Source organism: Ornithorhynchus anatinus, chromosome 4 (assembly GCF_004115215.2).
Source record: "Ornithorhynchus anatinus isolate Pmale09 chromosome 4, mOrnAna1.pri.v4, whole genome shotgun sequence".
Taxonomy (NCBI): domain Eukaryota; kingdom Metazoa; phylum Chordata; class Mammalia; order Monotremata; family Ornithorhynchidae; genus Ornithorhynchus; species Ornithorhynchus anatinus.
This window is the reverse complement of record NC_041731.1, coordinates 44382810-44410210: the sequence shown is the minus strand read 5'-3', so window position 1 is coordinate 44410210 and position 27401 is coordinate 44382810.

Here is a 27401-nt window from a genome sequence, read left to right as displayed (position 1 = left end):
GAAAAGAGGAAATGAGGGCATAGTCAGGGATAACTCCCTTCTCCTGGAAATATTACCCAAACTTGGCTTCATTGACACTGTCCTCTCCTGGTTTTCCTGTCTCTCTGGCAGGTAGCTCTTAGTGTCTTTAGCGGGCTTCTCCTCTTCCTCCCCAACCTCTAACTTTGGGAGTATCTCTAGGTTCATTGCTGGGTCCCCTTCTAATCTTCATCTACACCCACTCCCTTGGAGAAATCCTTTGTTTCCATGGCTTCAACCATCACCTCGGTGATTCTCAAATCTACATCTCCAGTCCTTCTCTCTCCCTCTCTCTGCAGTCTCAGATTTCCTCCTGCCTTCAGTACATCTCTACTTGAATGTCTCACCAACACCTCAAACTAAACATGACCGAAATAGAACTCCTTATCTTCCCACCCAAAACCTGTCCACCCACTGACTTTCCTATCACTGTAGACAACACCACCACCCTTCCTGTCTCTCAAGTCCATAACCTTGATGTTAGCCTTGACTCTCATTCTCTTCCATTCAACTGACATATTCAATCTAGCTCTAATTCTTGTCGGTTCAACCTTCAAACATGGCTAAAATCCACCCTTTCCTCTCTATCTAAACCGCTATCACGTTAATCCAAGCACTTATCCTATCCTACCTTGATTACTGTATCAGCCTCCTTGCTGACCTCCCTGCCTCATGTCTCTCCCCATCCCAGTCCACATTTGACTCTGCTGCCCAGATCGTTTTTCTACAGAATGTTCAGTCCATGTATCCGCACCCCTCAAGAACCTCCAGAGGTTGCCCATCCACCTCCACACCAGACAGGAACTCCTTACCATTGATTTTAAAAAACTCGATCACCTTTCCCTTCCTACCTTAACTCTCTGGTCTCCTATTACAACCCAGCCCACACACTTTGCTCCTCTAATGCCAACCTACTCACCGTACCTTGATCTTGTCTATCTCGCAGCTGACCTCTCGCCCACCTCATGGTTCTGGCCTGAAATGCCCTCCCTCTGTCCACCATCAGAGTCTAATTTAAGGCACATCTTCTCCAAGAGGCCTTCCCCAACTAAGCCCTCTTTTCCTCTTTTACCACTCCCTTCTACATCACCCTGATTTGCTCCCTTTATTCACCTCTCCCTCAGCCCCGCAGAACTTACGTACATACCCATAATTTATTTATTTTTGTTAATATCCGTCTCCCCCTCCAGACTGTGGTCATTGTGGGCAGAGAATGTACCTACCAACTGCTCTTCCAAGTGCTTAGTATGGTGCATTTCACACTGTAGGCATTCAATAAATACAATTGATTGATTGGTTGGAAAGTCTCTTGGAAAAGATGTGCTTTTAATAAGGCTTTGAAGATGGATAGAACAATTGTCTTGAGGAGTGGGGAAACACGGACTGAACATTTTTGTAGAAAAATGGTCTGGGCAGCAGAGTTAATAGTGGACTGGAGTGGGAAGAGACAGGAGACTGGAAGGTTCAGCAACGGGGCCCACTGCGGGACTGATTCCCGGCTGTCGGACTGCACTGCTCATTCATTTATTCAATCGTCTTTATTGAGCATTTACTGTGTGCAGAACACTGTACTAAGCGCTCGGAAAGTACAATTCAGCAACAAATAGGGACAATGCCTGCCCACAACGGGCTCACATTAAGCCAGTAGACTGTCAGCTGCGCGGATGCTGCGCGGATGCTGGGTGAAGTGGGGGCTCCTCCCAGAGGGCAGGGTGGTCCATGAGCTCTTGTGGCCGAGGCTGGGGCAGGGTCTGGGGGCATTGGCTTTATCCTGGTGCCCGATGGGCACTAGAGGGAGCAGTAGGATAGTTTTCCCTATTCCGTCGGTCAGCAGCAGAGGAAGGAGCAGAGGGCGCGCATCATCCATCCTCTCCCTGGACTAGGCGGCTTTCCTCCACCCAGGCTTCTCCCAACCTCTCTTCCCCAGCTCCCTGCTTGCACCGTGCCCACCCTGCATGCTCCCCCACCTATACAGGGGCACAGTACCTCTGCTGCAGGGTCATCAGCCAGATTGACTTCAGTCAGGGAGGCAGGCGCAGTGTGATGGCAGGGCCTTTCACAGAGGTGGGTTTTCACAGAGGCAAGGGTTTTGTGTCCCTTTGCCCCTCTTCTAAGATGATGGCAGCAGGGCTGTACATAGAAGTGGATATTAGGAGAGAGCACAGGCCTGGGAGTCAGCAGGTCATGGGTTCTCATCCTGACTCCACCAGGGTGTGACCTAGGGCAAGTCGCTTCACTTCTCTGTGCCTCAGATACCTCATCTGTAAAATGTGGATCGAGAGTGTGAGTCCTATGTGGGACAGGGTCTGTGCCCAACCGCAGCACTTAATACAATGCCTGGCACATAATAAGCACTTAACAGATAGCATTATTATTATTATAAATGATCTCTCAGTGGGGCAGAAGTCAGAGACTCAGAGCCAAGCAGCCCTGGTCGCTCGGTCAAAGGGCAGACATTAGGGTGGGCCGGTGGGAGCGGAAATTGGGTGACCACTGACAGCACTTGAACAAATTGGACAAGGGGACGCATGGGAAGTAGCATGGTTTAGTGGAAAGAGCCGGGACCTAGGAGTCCGAGAACCTGGGTTCTAGTCCCAGCTTATTATTATTATCATTATGGTATTTGTTAAGTGCTTACTATGTGCCAAGCACTGTCCTAAGCACTGGAGTAGATACAAACTCATCAGGTTGGACACGGTCCCTGTCCTAAATGGGGCTCACGCTCTTAATCTCCATTTTACAGATGAGGTGATTGAGGCCCAGAGAAGTGAAGTGATTGCCCAAAGTCACACAGCAGACAAGTGGCAGAGCTAGGATTAGAACCCATGTCCTGTTGACTCCCAGGCCCGTGCTCTATCCACTAGGCCATACTGCTTCCCCCTTGCCACTTACCTACTATATGAACTTGGGGCAAGTCACTTATAACTTCTTTGTGCCTCAGTTCCATCACCTGCAAAATAGGGATACCTGCTCTCTCTCCTATTTAGTCTGTGAGCGTCACGTGGGGCCCAATTATTTTGTACTGACCCCAGTGTTTAATACAAAGACAGACACACCCCCAAGCTCTGGGAATTCTTTGCAGGTCTGTGCAGTGGAGTAGACAATCTTTAGCTCTCCTTCCCAACCCACTGAAAGCGTGCTTCCTTCCTCCTTTAATTTTCTAAAAGTGAAAAAAAAAAAGAAAAGAAACCCAAACCCAAATAAGTTAAAACTGCACTGTAATAGAGATCCAGCTCAGTGGTGCCCCTCAGTTCTGTCCAAACTCTGTCCACTCCATCACCATCAGTAATATCTGATGAGTGCCTGTTCTATAGAGAGTACTGTAATAGGGGCTTAAGAACCTAAATGAAAAACACTGTCCCTGCTCTGAGGAGCTCACAACCTAATTGGGGAGCTAAGCTGGCACAAATTTGTAAGCTTAAAAGAGTAAGAGCTCAAATATAAATGACCAAAGCAAAAACAAGCAATTAAAGAAGCAGTTTAGGACATAAGTGCCAGTGTGGCTGATGACGCGGCCTGCCCACCATGGAGCGGTTAAGAAGGCCTCATGGAAGAGGTGACTCATATTCCACTTGAATGGCCCTTGTGGGTTTGCTTCTATCCATGTCTCCTTGCCAACCTCTTTCAACCTCTCCTGCCACAGGCCCAAGAGCTTTCTCCTAATAATAATAACAAGAATAATTGTGGTTTCTGTTGCTCTGTGCCACTATATAAGCACTAGAGCAGATACACAGTAGTCAAGTTGGACACAGTCTCTGCCCCAACTGGGGCTCACAGTTTAAGTAGGAGGGAGAACTGAGATGAGGAAACAGAAATGACTTGCCCAGTCACTTAGCACACAAGAGGCAGAGCTAGGATTAGAACTTCTGACTCCCAGGCCTGTGCTCTTTCGACTCGGTCACATTGCTTTCTTCTCTACATTGGACATGGAGCACCCACTCCCAGTTACCCATTTGACTTCCTCTGCCCCCTACTTCCTCCTCCTTCTCACCCCGGCTGCAGCTCACTAACAACTTTTCAAGGTCCTCACCCTACTGCCTAACAACCTGGAGTCAGGATTGGCAGTTCCCTCTCCTCCGTTTCTGTCAACTTTCTGTTTCCCAGGAAAGAAAGAGATGTATTCTCATGTGGTTCAGGGGGGTTGTTGGGAAGACTGGGCATCTAGGAAGCCAAACGTGACTTGGACGGGGCCTCTAAGGGACTGCACCATCCAACCCTTCTCCTTGCTTTTAAAAACAATGAATAATTATGGTATTTGTTAAGCGCTTACTATGTGCCAGGCACTGAACTAAGCACTAAGAGGTGGATACAAGCAAATTGGGTTAAACACAGTCCCTGTCCCACGTGAGGCTCACAGTCTCAATCACCATTTTACAGATGAGGGAACTGAGGCCCAGAGAAATGAAGTGATTTGCCCAAGGTCACACAACAGACAAGTGGCAGAGCTGGGATTGGAACCCATGACCTTCTAATTCCCAGGTACGTGCTCTATCCACTATGCCATGCCGCTTCTCATACCTCTTCTTTTGACCTTGGCTACAGCAGGTACAGGAGGCAAAGAAGCTTGTTGCTTCTCCTCCCTCTTCACAACCAATAATAACAATAATAGTATTTCATAAGCACTTAAGCACTTACTATGTGGCAAGCACTGTTCTAAGTACTGTTCTTAGTACTAGGGTAGATAGAAGCTAATCAGGCTGGACACACAGTCCCTGTCACAAGCGGGGCTCACAGTCTAAATCCCCATTTTCCAGATGAGGGAACTGAGGCACAGAGAAGTGATTTGCCCACGGTCACACAGCAGACAAGTGGCAGGGCCAGAACTTGAACCCTGATCCTTTTGACTCTCAGTCCTGTACTCTTCTCAACCAGCATGGCCTAGGAGAAAGAACATGGGCCTGGAGTCAGGGGGCTTGGGTTCGTATCCTGACTGCCAACTGCTTTCTATTTGACCTATGTCACTTGACTTCTCTGTGCCTTAGTTTCCTCAACTACAAAATGGGGATTCAATCCTACTCCCTTCTACTTAGAGTGTAAGCCCCATGTGGGACAGTGACTGTGCCCAACCTGATAACTTGTACTACTCCAGTGCTTACAACAGTTCTTGAAACATAGTAAGTGCTAAACAAGTACCATGAAAAAGACCACCAAAAAAGTATAATGAAAGCAATAAAAAAACCCTGCACTGTCAGGGCCACTGGAAGCAGAAACTAGGGAGGGCAGTCAGGCAGACAGTCAGTCAGTCAATTGTATTTACTGAGCACTTACTGAGCAGTGTATTAAACACTTGGGAGAGTAAAATCCGACAATATAAAACAGACATATTTCCTGCCCACAATGAGCTTACAGTCTAGAGGGGGGAGACAGAAATTAATATAAATAAATAAAATTACAGATATGTACATAAGTGCTGTTTGGGGCTGGGTGGGGGCATGAATAAAGGGAGCAAATCAAAATGACCCAGAAGTGAGTGGGAGAAGGTTAGTCAGGGAAGATGTTCCTTCAATAAGGCTTTGAAGTTGGGGAGAATCATTGTCTGTTGGAAATGAGGAAGGAGGGCATTCCAGGCCAGGATATGGGCTAGAGGTGGGTAGTGAGATAGACAAGATGAAGGTACAGGCAGTTTTCAGGGGGTTCACTTTCAGGGTTTAGGGCAGAATGTGGATATCTTAGCTTGGAGCTCAAATCTACTACTCTTCCAAAACTTCTCTGTCCCTTTGACCAACCTCAGGGGTGCTCGGTGGAGTACTGGCAGGACCCTCTATGTCCCCCACCTCACATACCAGTCCTTCCCCAACCCAGAAACCACAAGGGGGAAGGTGCCTGACTGATCCCCCAAAACATGATCTGTGTGGTACCCCCCACGAGACTAAGTTATCTTTAAAATCCCTGACAACCCAAAGGAATCCAAGCCAGACAGTAAAGGGGAACCTACAGGAACAAGAGCCCCAGGGACAGGGTTTTAACTCTCCCCATGAACCGCAGGCATCGAGCGCTTTCAGGCCCTGCCAGGATATAGAACACAGTGGGTTGGCAGCAGTCGATTATTACCGTAATGACAAAGCGTGAAAACCCTGAGCCAGCCAGGTATTAGGCCAACACGGTCCAGACAGCAGCCATTAACGTGTGGGACTCGATCCCCATTCAGACTGTAAACACGTCGATTCCCAATTACCTCTCCATCTCCTGACCGCAGTTCCAGCTCCTCCTCCTCCCCTTGGCAGGACCTGCAGCCCCGGGGCTGAATGTCCGCCAGTGATTATCCCTCCAAGGATGTGGGAGGACTCTTCCCCCTCTTTGTGGGTATGGTCATGGTTCTCCTTCCTGTAGCTTCCTGGCAAGCAAGGCCTAATGCCATCCCCCAGAAAGGCCAGACCCCACTTCTGGCTTGGAGAGTCACGTGGGTTGAAGGGCTTTGCCAACTCCAGCTGGGGATTCCCACCAGGCATTAGGGAGACAAGAAGGACAGGGACTGATTCCAGATTCCAGCTTGATTAACTTGCACCTACCCCAGAACTTAGAAGAGTTCTTGACACATGTTAATCGCTTAACAAATAGCATTCAAAAATGTCTACCAAATCTGTTATACTGTATTCATCTAAGTGCTTAATGCAGTGCTTTGCACACTCTAAGTACTCAATAATAAAAGTGATTGATTGATTCTTTCCATTTTCAGGCCCTACTCTGCCTTGGAAGAGCCAGGTCCTGCTGTATATCACACTGGCCCCGCTGGTCTCAGATTTTTTTCCTTTTCCTTCCTTTCTCCACTCAAAAACCTCCCCCTTCAGGTGATTATTCTAGACATAGTCCCTCTGCCCCTGCTCCTACACCCATGTTCTAACCACAACACCCCTCTCCCTCCAGAGAGTCCTTTGCTCGAAGACACACTCAGGCCTGGAAGACCTAATTGCCCTGATGCTTTCTTCTTCAGCTTCCTCCCTCAGTCTAAGCTTGTTCTCCCTTCCTGCCTCCTTCCCACCCCAAGAGGTCCTGCAGAGAATAAGAAACGGGAGAAAGAACAAGGTTCAGGGGGATTTGGGTAGGTCCGCCCAGGCAGGAGAATGTAGCCTGGGTTTTAGTTTCCAGAGTCACTAACCAGGACTCTATGGGCTCCTTTCAAGTGGCCAGTAGGTTCTAATTCAGTTATGAAATGTTACCCATGGTGCTAAAAGCAGTCATTCTCCCCTTCCTCAAGTGCACTTGTATCTTCCCCACAATGCAGGGGCAGTTCTGGGTTGCTACTCTTTAAGTCACATTTAGTGAAAATACCTTGAGTTTGTAAAGTGCTTTTATTTCTTCAAGCTTCTTTCATATAAATGATCAAATTTTATTCACAATAGCTATGTGTGGCAAGGAGAGGTAAACATTATTAACCTCCATTAGGGAAAGTGAAGCACAGAGAAGTTAAGGGACAGGAGACTGTGAGAAGAATAGGTACTAGAACCCAGGTTCCTGGACTCCAAAGCCTGTAACTTAATACTGAAAGTTGAGAGCCACCACTGCTCCCCCTCCCTCCCACAAACCCAGGGGCTCCCTCAACCACCACAGGCTCTTCTCCAGCCGAGGCTCTGAAGATTGAGCAAAAGGTTCAGCCTAGGGACGACCCACTCCTTTGCCATTTTGACTTGTAATTATTCTGTTTCCATGGACCTCAAGCCAAATCTGTTAATTGTGGGCAGGGAAAGTGTTTATTATTATACTGTACTCTCCAGAACGCTTTGCAAACAGTAAGCGCTCAATAAATACAACTAAATGAGTGAATGAATGAAACCCAAACCTTCCTTAGGGTTAGAGAAGCAGCATGGCTTAGTGGAAAGAACCCGGGCTTGCGAGTCAGAGATCATGGGTTCGAATCCCGGCTCTGCCACTTGTCAGCTGTGTGACTTTGGGCAAGTCACTTAACTTCTCTGTGCCTCAGTTACCTCAGCTGTAAAATGGGGATTAAGACTGTGAGTCCCATGTGGGACAACCTGATTCCCTTGTGTCTACCCCAGCGCTTAGAACAGTGCTCTGCACATAGTAAGCGCTTAACAAATACCAGCATTATTATTATTAAAGGTGTGTGATAAATGTGATCCAGTCAGTGGCTCTCCCTAGGGTGAGCAGTTGACTATTAGTCCCCTAAACTGTAAGCTCAATAATTGCAATTGATTGATTCCCCGTACTCCCCGTACTCCCTCCCTTTCCCCTCCCCACAGCACTTGTGTATATTTGTATATGTTATTTATTAATCCATTTATTTTATTAATGATTATATATCTATGATTCTATTTATTTTGATGGTATTGATGCCTGACTACTTGTTTTGTTTTGCTGTCTGTCTCCCCCTTTTAGACTGTGAGCCCGTTGTTTGGGCAGGGATTGTCTCTTTCTGCTGCCGAACTGTACATTCCAAGTGCTTAGTACAGTGCTCCGCACACAGTAAGCGCTCAATAAATACGATTGAATGAATGAACCAAGAGAATGTGGCAGAGGCTACTAGGTCATTTTCAATAATCAACAAACAGAAGCAGGAAAGCGTTTTCCTCCCTCTTTTTCACCATTACTCTCTCCCACTGCCACAAGGGGCCCGGTTTAATCTCCAAATACCACTCATCTGCCAGGTCTCCCAAATTTAGAAAATGAGACACACCCTTTCCCCCAGCAACTTCTGCCTCGACCTCCCACCTCTCCTGAGTCCCTCCCCATCTCTGTAATGCTTTCCCTTCACGAGAGAATAGGCTTTCCTGCTCAGACTTCCACTGCAGATGGCAGCCGGGTCTACCTCACCATTTAAGACTAGACCTTGAAGGGTTCAGCTTCTTGAACATAAGCAGGGATAGGCAGAGTCGGTAAGAGAGCAGAGAACTGAGGTTGCAGTGCAAGAGGAGATTCCCCTCATCAGGGAACAGGAAGTATCTCTTGGAGGCACTCAGCAATCCAACTGAGTCAGAGCTCCAGAGACTAGACTCACCCTCTCCACAGGGCCCCACACACCCTGATGTCACAGGGTGAAGTCACAGGCAGGACCGGAGTGCCAGAGCGAAAAAAAGTTAGTTGCCAGTATCGATCAGTTTAACCAAAGTCACCTGTATTTAAACCGGACCCCAGAAGAAACGGTTAACTTTAATTACAAGTGCATTATTTATAGACCTATGGCAAATACATCTTTTATGTACTCTGCTGAGAGGTTATTGATTCCATTGATCCACAGCCGGGTCAACGCTGTGTGGAACCTTGATGATGGTGTGAGGGATATCAAGGGAAGTAAACGGAGAGAGAAAATGAGAGAGAGTGAAAATGCACAGGTCTCTGCTATCTGTTTGCCAGACCTGACCCCAGCTCTGCCACTTGCCAGCTGTGTGACTTTGGGCAAGTCACTTAACTTCTCGGTGCATCAGTTCCCTCATCTGTAAAATGGGGATTAAGACTGTGAGCCCCACGTGGGACAACCTGATTCCCCTGTGTCTACTCCAGCGCTTAGAACGGTGCTCGGCACATAGTAAGCGCTTAACAAATACCAACATTATTATTAATTCACTATGGAGCTTGGCCTGAATTTTCTAAACCCCAACCTACCTAATTTGGGGTGAGGAGAAAGGGAGTGATAGTAGACAGGATTATCCCAAGGATATGTTCTGAGGAAAGTTTTCAGAGATGCTAATCAACCAATCAGTGACATTTATTGAATGCTCACTGAGTACAGAGCACTGTACTAAGCTCTTGGGAGAGTGCAATACCATAGATATGATCTCTCCCATAAGGACCTTACAGTCCACAAGGGGAGACAGACATTAAAATGAATTATAGATAAGGGAAATAGGAGCAGCCAAGGCTCCCTACAGTCTTTAACATCCCCTAAAGTGTAAAGGCTCTAGGGAAGTTGCCCTGGTTGCCCCTAGGCTATTCTGCTTCTGGGAGCAGGAACTAGAATTAGCACCAGCAACTCCCACTCAAGAGCTGGGGTAAGAGGGAGAGGAGCATTATAAGCTCCTTGAGGGCAGGAATCATGCCAACTAGCTCTATGGTATTCTCCCCAGCATTTAGTACAGGCTCTGCACACAGTAAGCACTCAATAAATTCTGTAGAGAAGCAGCATGTCCTAAGTGGAATCAGAGGACCGGGGTTCTGATCCTGGCTCTGCCACTGGCCTCCTGGGTGACCCTGGGCAAGTCACTTAACTTCTCTGGGCCTTAGTTTCCTCATCTGTGAAATGGTGATTCAATACCTGTTCTTCCTCTACTTTAGACAGTGAGTCCCATGAGGGACAGGGGACTGTGTCCAACCTGATTGTCTTGTATCTACCTCAGGACTTAGTACAGTGCTTGTCACAAAGTATTTGCTTAACAAATATCAATTCATCATCATTGACTGAAGAAGGTGGGGGTTTCATGTAATTAAATAAGTAATAATAATAATTTATTATGGTATTTATTAAAGCACTTGCTATGTGTGACTGTGGGCAAGTCACTTCACTTCTCTGTGCCTCAGTTACCTCATCTGTAAAATGGGGATTAACTGTGAGCCTCATGAGGGACAACCTGGTTACCCTGTATCTCCCCCAGCGCTTAGAACAGTGCTCTGCACATAGTAAGTGCTTAACAAATACCAACATTATTATTATTATTATTACTATGGGCTAAACATTGTATTAAGCATTGGGGTAGATGCGAGTTTATCAGGTTGGACATGATCTGTGTCTCATGTGTGGCTCATAGTCTAAGTAGGAGGGAGAACAAGTATTCAATTCCCAATTTACTGATGAGGAAACTGAAGCATGAAGAAGTGAAGTGACTTACCCAAGATCACAGAGTAGGTAAATGGAATGTCTGGGAGTAGAACCCAAGCCCTCTGACTCCTAATCCTGTGCTCTGTCCACTAAGCCAGGCTGCTCTCAAAATCCATCAGCCTCCCGGCCACCAACCTCCCTTCACCTGTACACCTCTGGGGCTGGTTTTAGACATTTGGCTACTCTGAGGGAAAATATTCCTGCTGATGCCCTAGGATGCCCTCCCCAACATTTGCACAATCCACTGGGCCTGCAGTGTAATGTAATGATGTCAATCAATCATATTTATTGAACACAGTGCGTATAGGGTACTATACTAAGCACTTGGGAGAATACAACACAACAATATAACAATATAATATAACAATAATGAAATATAATATAATGGGGTGACATATGATGTAATAGAATATAATATAACATAACATCATAAACCAAATAGCATCAGACGGAAGTCGGCCTGAGCCCACCCAAGCATGGAATAGTGGATAGAGCACAGGAGTGAGAGTCAGAAGGTGATGGGTTCTAATACTGGTTCTGCCATTTGTCTGCTGGGTGACCATGGGCAAGTCACTTCACTTCTCTGTGCCTCAGGTGATTCATCATTAAAATGGGCATTGAGACTGTGAGCCCTTAATGAGACAGAGACTGTGTCCAACCCAATTTGCTTGTATCCACCCTAATGCTTAGTACAGTGCCTGGCACCTAGTAAATCCTGAACAAATACTATTATTACAGTTATTAGATCATTTCTCCAGGGTGACCCCCTGATCCTACCCCTTGGTTCCTGAAACCTCAAGTTCCCTTCTCAGTTCTCTAAAGAGGGGCAGCTTTCAAGCTGCAGTACTGGAGCCATGGCCCTTAAGAGGTTTGGCTCTTTCAAATGGATGGTGTGTGCCCTGAGGCAGCCACCTCTCTTGATTACAGTCAGAAGCTGGACCTACTCTTACCCACCTTCTGAGCCCAATCCCTGTGTTTCCAGCTTTAGGAAATTCCAGCTTGAGGCAGCTCCTAAAAGAGATCCTTCTCAACCCTTTCTACTATCCCGGCCAGACCACAAAGTGGATAAGAGTGCTATTCAAGCTTCCATGGTGGTAGATCTGGCTAGGAGAGAGTTTACCCCTCTTGATTTCTAACCACCTCTTGGTGCACTGACAGAGCTCATAGCCCAGCCAGGATGAGGAATATAATGTTGGTATTTGTTAAGCGCTTACTATGTGCTGAGCACTGTTCTAAGCACTGGGGTAGACACAGGGTAATCAGGTTGTCCCACATGAGGCTCACAGTCTTAATCCCCATTTTACAGATGAGGTAACTGAGGCACAGAGAAGTTAAGTGACTTGCCCAAAGTCACACAGCTGACAAGTGGCCGAGCTGGGATTCGAACCCATGACCTCTGACTCCAAAGCCTGTGCTCTTTCCACTGAGCCACGTTGTGTGCTGTGCTGCGTCTCTAGACTGCAAGGTTGTTGTGGTCAGGGATCATGTATACTGACTCTGTTATACTGTACTCTCCCAAGTGCTTAGTACAGTGCTCTGCACACAGTAATAATAATATCGGTGGTATTTGTTAAGCACTTACTATGTGCCAGGCGCTGTACTTAGCACTGGGTTGGATACAGGCAGATCGAGTTGGACACAGTCCCTGTCTCACGAGAGGCTTCCAGTCTCAGTTCCTATATTACAGATGAGGTCCCTGAGACCCAGAGAAGTGAAGTGACTTGTCCAAGGTCACCAGAAGACAAGTGGAAGAGCTGGGATTAGAACACATGACCTTCTGACTCCCAGGCCTGTGCTCTATCCACTACGTCAAATTGACTGTAAAGGAAATGATAAAGAACAACTAGAAAACAATCAGGTCTTGGCCAGGTTACGTTCAAGAGAAAGTGGGTGAAGAGGAAATGTAAAAGATAACAATGATATTTGTTAAATGCTTACTATGTGCCAAGAACTGTGGTAGATACAAGATAGCCAGGTTGCACAAGAGGCTCACAATCTAAGTAGGAGGGAGAAAAGGCACTGAATCTGCATTTTGCAGATGAGGGAACTGAGGCATAGAGAAGTTATGTGACTTGTCCCAAGTCACATAGCAGGTACCTGACTGAGCCGGAATTAAAATCCAGGACCTCTGAGTCCCAGAGGTCAGGCCACACTGCTTCTCACGAGGGCTTTAGAGAAAGGGTGAAAGGGTGAAAGGGAGGGGATGGGTTTGATTATTTTTGGATCGTACTCCCCCAAGCACTTAATACACAGCTCTGCATGCAGAAAGCTTGCAATAAATATGATTGAATGAATGGGTAGCTGTAGGCCACAGTAGCCTGATGGGGTAGAACTAGACTCACGTTAACAGGGTTGGGGGAATCTACCAATCAATCAATGAATGATATCTATCAAGTGCGTACTGTGTTCAAAGCACTTTACTAATCACTTGGGAGAGTACAATATAACAGTTGGTAGACCCATTCTTTGCTCATAAGGAGTTACAGCCTAGAGGGGGAAACAGACATTAATATAAATTAAAAAATTACAGGTATGCACATAAGAGCTGTAGGGGTGAGGATGGGGTGAATATCAATTTTGAGTTAGACTGAGGCAGGATTTCTTCTAGGCTGAATTAAATTGTTTTGGAGCCCTGCCTAGGGCTAGTGCTAATTCTGCTGGCAGAATGATCCTGTTTCCAAGTCATTTGGTCATTTAGGCCAGGCCCCTGCCTCCAGGCAAGTGAATGACTGAACTACCCAATACAGACAGGTATCGGTTTTTTCCTTAAAGCTCTCCAGAGATGGATATTCCACAGCCTCCCTCCCTCCCGTATCCCCCTGACAGGAAGGTCAGCATGGCCTAGTGGATAAAGCACAGGTCTGGAAAGCAGAAAACCTGAGATCTAATCTGGCCTCTAATAATAATAATGATATTTGTTAAGTGCTTACTATGTGCCAAGCACTGCCACTTGTTTGCTGTATGACCTGGACAAATCATTTCACTTCTCCAGACCTCAGTTTCCTCATCTGCAAAATGGGAATTCAATACCTTTTCTTCCTATTACTAAGACCATGAGCTCCATGTGGGACTTGATTATCTTGTATCTACTCCAAAACTTAGTACAGTACTTGGCACATAGTATGGAAAGCACTTAAATACCACAGTTATCATTATTATTATTATTATTACATCTAAGAGGCCATGCTTTTTGACCTCCATTACACTCTTCCAAGCATCTTGTTCGGGCCTCTGTATAATAAATACTAATGATGCTGATGTAGAAATTTAAACCCATTTCCTCTCATTCTTTCAGACTGTCCCAAGAAAAACAACTGGTTAGCATTTTGTCCATAAAAACCTTTCACAGACTGGCAAGCAGTTATTCAGTTACCTCTTTCTTTACCTTCTCGAGGGACACAAGATCAATCTTGTCTGAGGAAAAAGCAATAGTGAGACAGATATGCAAGAAGACCTTTTATTGGAATGTCAAGTGGTCAAAGGAATTGGGCCAAGGAATTGAGGGACAGAGAGTTGGGGATTTTAACACATAAGGAAATTATATACGCTGTATACAAAGAACTAGAGATATAGTTGTAACTCAGTCTGGTGAGTATAACATTCTATGGGAGAGCTGAAATTAAGAAGTGTTTTAGAGGCAGACCTGAGGAAGCTACAAAATGATGAAGTGGGCAATGGCAAATTGGAAAATAATAATAATAATAATTGTGGTATTTATTAAGCACTAACTCAATTTTTTAAGTGTCAGGGTAGATACAAAATAATCAGGTCAAACACAGTCCTTATCACACACAGGGTTCATATTTAAAGGAGAGAGAACAGGTACTGAATCCCCATTTTATAGATTAGGAAACTGTGATACAGAGAAGTTAAGTGACTTGTCCAAAGTCACACAGCAGACAAATGCAGAGTGAGGATTAGAACCCAGGTCCTAGGGCTCCCAGGCCTGTGCTCTTTCCACTAGGCCACACTACTTCTCGAAGGGAGCTCTTTGTTTTCTAAGCTTCTCTAATGTGATTTTGTTTGAATTGTTTTTAAATGGAAGACATTAATGACAAAAAAAAAAGCATTTGATCTACAATTAACCCCTCCCCATTCCTCCAACCTTTCCTCATCAGACATTATTCTGGGGGCTCTCCTCCAGTTTCTCAGAAGGTAGAAACCAGAAGGAAATTCCAGCTTGCCTGCTGTAAGCCAAGGTACAGTGAGCTATTCCCTTGCCGGAGCTTTGAACAAACCCTAAAAATTGGGCCTGGGAGTCAGAAGGCCCTGAGTTCTAATCCCAGCTCCACCACTTGTCTGCTATGTGACCTTGGGTGAATCACTTAACTTCTCCATGCCTTAGTTACTTCATCTGTAAAATAGGTATTAGAACTGGGAGCCCCATGGGGGACACGGACTGAGTCCGGCTGATTAACAAGCAATCAATCAGTCGCATTTTCCAAGCACTTACTATGGGAAAGTACAATACAACAGAATTAGCAGACATGTTCCCTGCCAATAATAAGTTCACAGTATCTACCTCAGAATTTACTACAGTGTCTGGCATATAGTAAAGTACTTAACAAATGCCATTAAAAATGGGGACATCAATGATAGGTGTTTATTGGGGTCTCTCTGTGTCTCTGGGCTTTCTCCTTTCCAGTTTCCCAGAGTTGCTGAGGTGGGAGGGCTGGGCAGAAGTGAAAATGCTATTGCAAGCTCCTTCTTGGTTTCAAAATGATTTTTTTTTCCACAAATGGAAAAATTGAATAGCTGCCAAGGGAGCCCGGGGCTGCAGCAGGGCCCAGAAAAACAGTCGGAGATGCCCGCCTGGCTGCTGTGCCATCTTTACATGGCTAGCAGGGCCCCACTAATTGCTGCCTGGTGGCCAGGAAACAGGAAGGAAAAAAGGCGGGTGGGTTATTCTCCAGCTTATGTCTCCGCCAGTTGCATTTTGTCAGCTCTACGCTGCCCCAGCATCCCTGGGGCGGAGTGCAGCTGTAGCTCCAGCAGAGACAACCTTCATCAGTCTTTCTTCCACTGCAGATGGAGGGGGGGGACTGAAAGGCTACATTGTGCATTCGATCTTCAGGTTCTGAACACTGTGTGCCACACGTGTGAAAAGGACTAAGGCTAGTTACTCTTTTTTTGTTGTTGCTAAAGCTGACCCTTTTCAACCATTTCTGAGGCGTACTCCTCACCATCCCAGATTCCTCACTATCATCTCCAGGGTCACACCATGAGGAGTTACCCCTCAAAAATCAGGGAGGATTGGCAATTTGCCAAGAAAGGCACAAACCTTTCTTGAAGAGAATTATCAGATAACCCTGGGGGTTGACATCCCTTTAGAAAGAACTGTCAAGAGTGGGGAGAGGGAGAGGGGGAGGGAAGGGGGGAGTATATGTTTTTCTCAGCCATCTGCTCCCTCCTATTTAGATTGTGAGCCCCATGTGGGACAGGGACGGTGTCTATCTATCCCAGCACTTAGAATGGTGCTTGACATATAGTAAGCACTTAATAAATATAATAATAGTAATAATCTGCTCTAAAGACTCAGACAGCTAGCTCAGCCTAGAGACAGTCCTAGTCCTCCCAGTTTTTTGTTTATTTGTTTGCTTGTTTGTTTGTTTTATGGTGTTTAAAGTGTGCACTATTTGCCAGGCACTATACTAAGCACTAGTATACTAGCTAATTAGTTTGGACTCAGTCCATATCCCAAATGGGACTCACAATCTCAATCCCTATTTCATAGATGAGATCACTGAGACCCAGAGAAGTTAAATGACTTGCCCAAGATCACAAAAGAGACAAGTGGCGGAGCGAGGATTAGAACTCAGTTCCTCTGACTCCCCAGCTCGTGCTCTATCTACTACAATTAGACTCTGTTCCAGATCCTCAGGTGCAACACTACTTCCAGGAGCTTTGCTGTGGCTGCTCTTAGTGCTACTGTCCCTGATCAAGTCCTCTAGCACCTGAATCAATCAAGCAATGGTATTTATTGAGCACTTACTGTGTGCAGAGCATTGTACTAAGAGCTTAGGAGAGTACAGTACAACAGAATTGGTAGACACATTCCCTGCCTACAACAAGTTTACAGTTTAGAGGGGGAGACAGACACTAATAGAATTTATAATATATAATTTAGTGTAATTTTATAATTTATAGTATATGATTTATAAAATGAACCGGTCCTCTAGTCCCTGAATGCTCTGGGGTACAGAGTCCAGGTAACACTGTCAGATGTCCTGTCCCGCTAGGGTAGATGGAAGACTGAGTAACCAGCCAGTTCTGCTTAGTCTGGGACCAGGATGCATGCTCAAAACCTCTTAGCACAGGGCCAGTGGGCAAGTTTCCACCCACCCTATTCCTCAGCCAACCGAATGCATGACTGACTGCCCTCACAGGCCAAGAAGGACTGTATTTGGGGGTAGGGCAAGTAGGTAAGAGATGGGAAAATACACCTTAGTCGGCACTAGGGAGCTTTGACTCTTGTGCAAGCCTCATTGAGAGATGTCACCCCTGGGAAGAAGTGAGGCCCTGCGTGATGGGTACTCTAAGCACCCCACAGGAAGTGAGGATGTTGACAGAATATTTTTGGCACTGAAATATTATTACTACTACTGCTGCTACTATTATGACAAGTGAAAGGCAGCGTGGCTTAGTGGAAAGAGCCCAGGCTTAGATGTCAGAGGTCGTAGGTTCTAATCCCAGCTCTGCCACTTGCCAGCTGTGTGACTTTGGGCAAGTCACTTAACTTCTCTGTGCCTCAGTTACCTCATCTAGAAAATGGGGATTAAAACTGTGAGCCCCAAGTAGGACAACCTGATTACCTTGTATCTACCCCAGCACTTAGAACAGTGTTTGACACATAGTAAGTGCTTAACAAATACCATGATTATTATTGTTACTGCTGTTGCTGCTGCACTCCATGTTTAGACTATGATCCCATTGCTTCGCAGGGATTGTCTCTATCTGATGCTGAATTGTAAATGCCAAGCACTTACTACAGTGCTCTGCACATAGTAAGCCCTCAATAAATACTACTGAATGAATGAATGCACCAACTGGCTGAGACGAGAGAGTGCAACTGGTCCAATGCAAAGCCACTAGCAGCGTAAATCAATTCCTCCTGGTAAGTTCTCGGTCCACAAATCTCTGGACCAAGGGTCATCTCTCTTTCCTAACCAGTGACTCTATCATCATCATCATCATCATCTTTTTTTTATGGAATTGGTTAAGCACTTACTATGTGCCAGGAACTGTACAGAGCACAGGGGTAGATACAAGATAATCAGGTTGGACACAGTCCTTGACCCCAAGAGACTCAAAGTCTTAATCACCATTTTACAGATGAGATAACTGACACCCAGAGAAGTGAAGTGATTCTTGGCTTCACATAGTTTGTCCAAACCTGTATTTCCTGAGGCTTTGGCCCTGGAATATGGATAGAGGATCACCGGGGTAATATGAGACCGCTGTATCTCTCTGGATCTGCCCTAACACTTGAGGATGAGGGAGGGGACACAGGCTATCAAGAAGATATTTCCCCTTGGTCCTCCCCATCTTCCTCCCTACTTCACTTGCAGCCTCTCTTCCTGTCCAGCTGGCCTGCTTCTCACACCTCAGAGTCAATTCAGAACTAGCCCCTACATTGAAACCATTCTTTTTTAAAACATTACCATTCAAAGGCTGCCTCCTCCAGGAATTTCTTTCCAATTTTTCACAACCATTTCAACTTGCCAGCACCCTCCCCCACCCTCTTTCCCCCTCCTACTCATTTGGCTCAATCCCAATGAATTGCAACATAGCTTGGTGGTAAGAGCGTGGGCTTGGGAATCAGAGGATGTGGGTTCTAATCCTGCCTCCACCACTTGCCTTCTGTGTGACCTTGGGTAAGGCCCTTAGCTTCTCTGTGCCTCGGTTACCTCATCTGTAAATTGAGGATTAAGACTGTGAGCTCCAAGTGGGACAACCTGATTACCTTGTATCTATCCCAGTGCCTAGAACAGTGCTTGGAACATAGTAAGTACTTAACAAATACTGTATTTATTTATTTATTCATCTACTTGTAAATATTCTGCATGGGTCATCAATGTATTCATCCCATCTCCCTCCACAGATGAAAAGCTCCCAGAGACTGAGGATGTGTCTGTACAATCTAAAAGATTGAGAACTCCTTTAAGGCAGAGACAATTCTCAGATATGGATCCTACATACCTGGTCTAGCCTCTGCTTTCCATAGGTCCCCGTAGCTTCAAATCCTTTGCCGCCTCTGGGATTTGGGTGCCCCAAGACTGAAGGGAGATGGGGAGGACCCAGTATTTCTTGTCATGAATGAAGAAAGAGACTGTGCTGCCCCAAGAATGGTGGGTGGTTTCAATAAGTCTTATCTCAGACCTTAGGCCCCAGAAGAAACCCACATTCAGCCAATTTAGTGCCAATTCCAGGACACCTCCCCTTTTCCTCTTCTAAGGACTGCCAGCCTGTCCCCTGACCAGCCTCACTGCCCAATGGGAGAGCATCTGGGGCCTCACTTTTGTGCCCTTTGGGCTGGAAGTACACTGCCAGTGCTTAGAACAGTGCTCGGCCCTTAGTACGCACTTAACAAAAACCATCATCATTATTATTAATATTACACTGAAGATGGTCAGATAAGAAGAATGTCCTGATTGGGGAAGTTGTCCAGGTTCTGGAATCAGCCTTGGAGGTTGCAGGTACACAGTCAATCATATTTATTGAGTGCTTACTGTGAGCAAAGCACTCAGCACTTAGGAGAGTAAAATTGTACACTGTTGGTCTAATTGGGCTGGGTTGGGTGACATGCCATCCCAACAGCCTCCAGGGGGTTGTCCATATTGTTATTGGCATTTCTCTCCCACCAAACTATACTGTATGGCATCCAGGCCAACAGAGGAGAACAGCTGTGCTAGTGAAGATTGCAAAAAGGATTCCTTGAAACTTCTCATTTTAGCATTTCAGAGAGAATGTCTGGGAGAGAAATTTTCTTTCCTGCTCAGCATAATTTGCATTTTACTCTCTATTACTACTCCCCAGGCTCTGAGAGCTGAGCAGATCAGCATTTTCCTCCCAAACCATCCAGGACAGAAGGGTCTTTTTTAATGTTCTATGGAAGCAACATCACCTTTGATCATCTTTCTGTGTCTGCCTCTCTCATTCATTCCCTAATACTTCTCTGGACAGCTTTCCTCCAGAAGTCTGGTTCTTTAGACATAAACAGAGCCAAGGATGTCTGAAGCATTATTGAAAGGACGTATACACAGAGATTCCCTTTACTCAACCCAGCTGGAGCAGGTCTAAACTCTCATTCTGGATTCCCATTCTATTCTCCTTCTCAGCAGATCCCAGGGATTTCCAACCAGAGACTCTAAAGTCATAATAATAATAACAGTGGTATTTGTTAAGCACTTACTATGCATCAGGCACTGTACTAAGTCCTGGGGTGGATACAAGCAAATTAGGTTGCACACAGTCCCAGTCCCACATAGGGCTCACAGTCTCAATCCCCATTTTATGGATGAGGAAGTGAGGTCCAGAGAAATGAAGTGATTTGACGAAGGTCACCCAGCAGACAAGTGGTAGAGCTGGGATTAGAACCCATGACCTTCTGACTCCCAGGCCTATGCTCTATCCACTACACCAGTGGCAGTATTGGCTTCAGAGTCTACCAGGGGCTCTGTACTTGTCTCTAAATTGTCTTTGGAAGAACAGTGAAAATCTGAGAAGTCCATTTCACTTAATGTTTTTGGCCAAGAGGCAATGCTTCCCAGAGGGCCAGGGTCTCCAGGAATGAGCTGAAAGAGAGCAACAAGGAGACACTGGGATAGCCACTGGGCCAAGACTTATTGAAACCACCCACCTTTCTGGGGCAGCATAGTCTCTTTCTTCATTTAAGGCAAGAACGACTGGGTCTTCCCAACTCCCTTCAGTCATGGGCTGCCCAACTCCCAGAGGCGGCAAAGAGTTTGAAGATACAGGGACATCTGCCCATTCTGGCCCTCAGATACCAGCCAGGGAGGCATCACTTTCCCTAAGATGTCAGAATTGATGATGGAAAGAGGACCATTGTGTCCTAATGGAAAAACCATAGCCTGAGAGTCAGGGGACCTGGGTTCTAACCCTGCCTCTGCCAATTGCCAACTGAGTGACCATGGGTAAGTCCCTTAATACCTCTGGATCTCAGTTTCCTTATCAGTAAAATGAAGATTCAGTGGCTGTTCTCCCTCCTACTTTGGCTCTGAGCCCCATGTGGGACAAGGACCATGTTCCAACTGTTTAATTTTAAAATAATAATGGTGGTATTTGTTCCCACCATTATTAATGGTGGTACTAAGTGTGGGACTGGATACAAACAAATCAGGTTGGATACAGTCCCTGTCCCACATGGAGCTCACAGTCTCATTCCCCATTTTATGGATGAGGTAACTGAGGTCCAGAGAAGTGAAGTGACTTGTCCAAGGTCACACAGCAGACAAGTGGCAAAGCTGGGATTAGAACCCATGACCTTCTGACTTCCAGACCTGTGCTCTATCAACTACGGTAGCATTTAGAACAGTGCTTGACACATAGTCAGCATTTAAATACTCTAAGAATAATAATAATATTCATTATTATTCTAGAGGGTTGGGGAAATCATATCTTTCTCCTAAATCTCCCCTGGGCCCAACCCTACCCCTGTTGAAGGGGTGTCTCAGCCAGGGCTGGCTGGGTATATGCTATCTTGCTTAGGGGGCAAAGAAGAAGGGGAATCTATTAGCCTCAAGGTCTAGGAAATCTTTGACCCCGGATCCTCACTCCCAAGTAATGGAATTTGTGACTGTTATCAGTCCATCCTCCTTCCATTTTAAGCTATTTGATGTGATGATCAATTGGGGAAACTCAAATATAATAGAGGAGAAGCAGGAGGAGAGGTGAATTGGCACAGAGGAAATAATGATAATGATAATAATAACAATTATTTTAAAAAATGAAATATTTGTTAGGTGCTTACTATGCGCCCAACACTGTATGAAGCACTGGGGCAGATAAAAGATAATCAAGTTGACCACAATCTTTGTTCCATATGGTGTTCACATCTAAGTTGGAGGGAAAATATGTATTTCATCCACATTTTACAGATGAGGAAACTGAGGCATGGAGAAGTTGTGACTTGCCCAAGGTCATACAGCAGGCTAGTGGAGGAGCCACAAGTGGTGGAGCCTGTTAGCAAGGTTTGTGAACTGCATCTCAGTTCACCACTCCCAGGCTAACCAAACCTTTGACAGCCTTTCTAACCTATCGTTAGGCAATTTGGCTTCTGGGTAGCAGCACCCATTGTGTCTTGTCCTCATTCCCGAATGCTTGATGTGTGCAGAGTACAAATTCAGAAAAAGAAGACACTGCAACCCATCAATGGTATGTACTGAGCACTTAATGTGTGCAGAGTACTGTACTAAGTGCTTGGGAGAGTACCATAAAATAGAGTAGGGATACATCAATCAGTCAATCCATCAGTGGTATTTATTGAGCGCTTATTATGTGCAGAGGATTGTACAGTGCTACTGGGAGCGAATAATATAATAGAACTGGTAGACATGGTCCTGGTTCTCAAGAAGCTTACAGTCTAACAGATCCTCAGTACAGTTTGTAACCTGGAGATAGCCTTTCTCAAGGGATCTTGTGCCTGATATTCAGTATTCTTGACCATTTCCCAGGGCCACAAGCTGATTTCCTGGTTGTCCTCCCCTATTGTTCCTTTACAAGTTTCAGAGTCAGTCTTCAACTATGGAGATTCTTCCCTTTTTCCCCCATCTCACTGTAAGGTCCCAGCACACCCAATGGGATAATTCTTTAGAGTCCCTTCCCACACTTCTGCTGCTCAAGAAAAACACACTTTGGAACTTTCCAGTCCTGCAACTCATGGCTCTTGACCATGTTTTTGTTCCTCCACTCTCAACCTCCCCCTATTCCCCCCACCAACTCCCTTTCTCCTCCTGACCACAGATGGGAACAGTCTAGAGTGGGAACAGCAAGGAAATGGCAGGGGAAGGGAATCAAATTTGGATACGTCGCCACTCCTGAGTGAGTTTTCAGGAAAATTGCTACTCCTGGGGGAAAATGGGATTTAACCAGGGAAGCAATTATTTTAAGAGTTCTGATTCACCAAGAGCACTATCTGTACTTCCATGCTGCTTTCACTGGGCGCTGTCTAGGAAGGTCTTTCCACTGGAGCAGGGTGGAGAAACAAGAGATAGTGTGAAAAATCCAGGAGAAACTCCTAAAGGGAGCATTCTCCCTTGACAAAGAACCCCATCTCTCTCTGTGGCAGCAGGATGAAGATAAGCAGCAGCTTGTCTTCCAAATTTTTAGAATCCTGGATTTGGAGTGGCTGCAGTTGTTATATCTGTTGTGACTCTGAACATCCCTGCCCCAGCTCTGAGGAGCTTGAAGCTGTAGCTCCTAAGGTATTTATCCTTGTCCTCATGTTTTTATGTTGCTGTCCTTTGGATTATTACACTTTTCCTTATGTGTCTCTCACCAACCTTCAACTCCACACTGATAGATCGTCTAGTTCTCATCGGTGAACTTTTTTCTGACAAGAAGTAAAGTGCTATGCACATAGTAGGCATTTGAAACTCTTACTACTTCAAGGACTATGCCTTCAGCTCCAGTTTCAGCTAGACAGGACTCTAACACCAGCCCTGCAGAATCTTGGAATTTGATCTCTCTTTCGGCACAAAAGTAAGCGTGCACCTCGGCTGCATTCATTCATTCATTTATTCAATCGTATATATTGGGTGCTTACTGTGTGCAGAACACTGTTCTAAGTGCTTGGAAAGTACAATTCAGCAATAGAGACAATCCCTGCCCATACCGGGCTTACAGTCTAGAAGGGGGTAGACAGACAGCAAAACAAGTAAAGAGGCATCCATATAAATAGAATTATAGATATTTACACATCAAAACAAGGAAACACACACACACACTTACATGTACACACATACACACACAATGATTTCATTCAATCATATTTACTGAGCACTTACTGTGTGCAAAGCACTGTACTAAGCGCTTGATTCGGTAAGTCTGGTCCTGACACACCCTGACAAGGAAAACGAGGAAGACTCTACTCCAGCAGGTCTGGTATTTATTATTCAACATTTACTGAGCAGAAGCAAAACGCTGGGCCCTATGGAAAGAACTACACATCCAGACAAACATGGGCTTGGTAAATAGACACAAAGAGAAATGCAATCTCACACTTGAGACCAACAAGCCTCAATGCAGCCTCCCTAACTCTGCCTGAAAGAGATTTAATTGATTTTTTATCATAGATGAAATCATCTCCAGGCTGCTGAGGAGTGGGTAGCCTACTAGGCAAGAATGGCTGGAGACACCACTGATAACAAAATGGTGCCAGGCTGTATTCAACCTAGTAACACAGACTCCTTTCAGACTCCCATTAGCAATGAAACTTTCCCTGCTCTTTTTTCCTCCTGACTCTAACCAACCTTGGGTCTCTTTAAAAAATGGGAAATAGGACCACAGATACCTTGGAAGATGACAGTTGGCCACTTAAATGACACTCACCATTAAGTGGCACTTAATGGCTGGTGGGTGGAGGTAAAGCATATGGTTTCCAATTTCCCAATCTTCACTTCTGATGTGGTGGGGGAATGGGTGAGGAAGCAAGTATCAGGTTGGAGGGAGGGAGGGTGTGGGTGTGTGTATGCTTATGAAGGGGAGGCAGGAGTGTGGAGGAGAGGAAGGGTATAATTAATCCTGCCACCATCCCAGGCATGCCATTTTCTCACCTACCTCAGCACTACTGCACCCATATATGCTTATCAGTGATTTACTTATCCATTCCTGATCACTTATACCTATGTTCATATTTGTTTATTATATTTTTGGCAATATATGTCTGCTTGTCAGGAATCTCATTTTATTTACTCTTCTGCATATTCCCAAAGTGCCTAGGTTAGTGTTCTGCAAATAATAGAAGCAGCATGCCTTGCAGATAGACCATCTGCCTGGAAGTCAGAAGGGTCCGGAATCTAATATCCTCCACTTGTCTGCTGTGTGATCTTGGACAAGTCAATTCACTTTTCTGTGGCTCAGTTCCTTCATCTGTAAAATGGGGATTAACACTGTGAACCCCTTGTAGGACGGTCCCTGTGTCCCTGTGTTCAATCTGATTAGCTTGTATCATCCCAGCTAGTACAGTACCTGGAACATAGTAAATGCTTAACAAATACCTTTAAAAAAAGCAAGCTCTTAATAACCTGTTAACAATAGTAGAGGCAGGGGAGAGTTGTGTTGTCTTGTCTTATGTTGTCATCTACAACTCATAGCGAGTCCATGGACAGATCTCTCCTAGAACACCCCACTCTCCATCTGCAATTTTTCTAAGTAGCTTATCCATACAGTTTTTTTTGCTAAAAATTCAGAAGTGGTTTACCATTGTCTTCTTCCGTGCAGTAAATCTGAGTCTCTGCCCTCAACACTTTCCCATGAAGCTGCTGCCCAGGACAGGTGAGTTTTGACTTGTAGCAGATTGTCTTCTACTCGCTACCATTACCCAAGCTAGAAATGGAATGGGTATGCCTTTGTTTGACTCTCCCTCCCATAGCCAAGACTGGTAGATTACTGGAAACTCTCCAGCTCGATCCTGGGGGCAGGAGGGCAGGGGAGGGAGGATTAAAAGGGCTTAAATGTTTTTGAAACTGTTTCTCTACTCTGTGACAATATCTCCTTCATCTCTGGGGTTTAAGTAGCAGGCATAGTTATCTTCCCAACTTCCTGAGCCCTTGAACTTCAAGGTACACCTCGAATTTCCCTGCACAGGCTGGCCACCCCTTCTTTCTCACTGCCAAAACTGAGCAGAGTTGCAGTCGACCCTGGTGAAGGAGGAATTCGAGTGTCACTGAATAATAATAATCAGTGCAGCATTTGTTGAGCACTGTAACTAAACCTGGGGAGGACACTAGCTAATTGGGTTGGATATAGTGCCTGATCCATATGGGTCTCATAGTCTTTTTTATTTAAATGTCTGTTTCCCTCTCTAGACTGTAAGCTCATTGTGGGCAGGAAATGTGTCTGTTATATTACACTCTCCCAAGTGCTAAATACAGTACTCTGAACACAGTAAGCACTCAATAAATATGATTGACTGACTGACTGACTGTGACTAAGCAGCAGAGAGAATGGGAATTGAATCCCCATTTTGCAGATGAAGGCTGTGAGGCCCAGAGAGGTTAGGTGACTTGTTGCAAGGTCACAGCAGGCAGGTGGCAGAGCTAGAATTAGAACTCAGGCCCTCTGACTCCCAGACTCATGCCTTTGCCAGTAGGCCATGCTGCTTCTCAAGAGTGATGGAGACAAGGGAAGGGATTTGCCTAAATTTGTTCCCCAACTTTGTGCAGTATTGGTTCACAGCAGCCATCTGTTACATGTTCTCCTCCCCGAGTCTTGGCTGCCCCCAGACAACACTTGTTTGGGGGCATGGTGGATAAAGCATGAGCCTGGGAGTCAGAAGGTCATGAGTTTTAATCTTTGCTCTGCCACTTGCCTCCTATGTGACCTTGCGCAAATCATTTAACTTCTCTGTGCCTCATTTCTCTCATCTGTAAAATGGGGATTGAGACTGCGAACCCAATGTGGGACAGGGACTATGTCATTCATTCATTCAATCATATTTATTGAGTTCTTACTGTCCAATCTGATTTGCTTGTTGCCACCCCGGCGCTTAGTACAGTACCTGGCACATAGTGAGTACTTAACAAATACCAAAATTATTATTATTTGGATAGAAAGAATGTTTTACTTTCACCCCTGCACAACTCTAAGGGGGCATTGGATAGGGTAAAGGGAGGGGAGTTGGTCATAGGACTGAAAAGGTTTTGGACCAGCAGAGGAGTAATTAAGCCATGAGCCTTCTGAAAAAAAAAATACACACATTACCCCAAACCCTCGCTGCCTTAAAGAACTTCTTAAAATAAAAAGCCTTACTCTTCCTTCCTCCTTCCCACTCCCATTTCCAACCCTGATCCACCCCAGAATCTAGTCCTCACCGAAAGTGGCCCACTTGTCACCCAATCCACAAAGAACCAGTTCGGAACATTTTCTTCTCTTCCCCATTCACCCTCCCCTCTGCATAACCTATCAACTTGGCGGAGTATCCCTTAAGCCCTTTGATACTCATCCCAGCAGCACAAAATTTAAATTCATATTCTTATACTCTCTTTTCTCCCATCTGTAATTTATTGTAATGTCTGTGTTCCCTTGTAGACTGTGAATTTATTGTGGGGAGGGACCCTACCAACTCTTTACTGTATTTTCCCAAGCACTAAGTACAGTGCTCTGCACAGAGTAAATGCTCGATAAATATGATTGATTGATTGAATGATTATTAGGGTTCTTGATGCATGTGGTGAGCTAGGCCCCCTTTGAATAATCCATCCAATCCACAGGATTTTCAATCCAGCCTCCTCAACACTGTACCCTATCAGCCAGTCAGTCAAAAGCCAGAGATCTTCACACTTTGGTCCAGTTTTACAACAGAGACTATGGTGTTATAGGTATCTGGGAAAGCTTAGTTCTCTTTTCTTTAGGTAGCTAATGGGCCTTCCAGAGT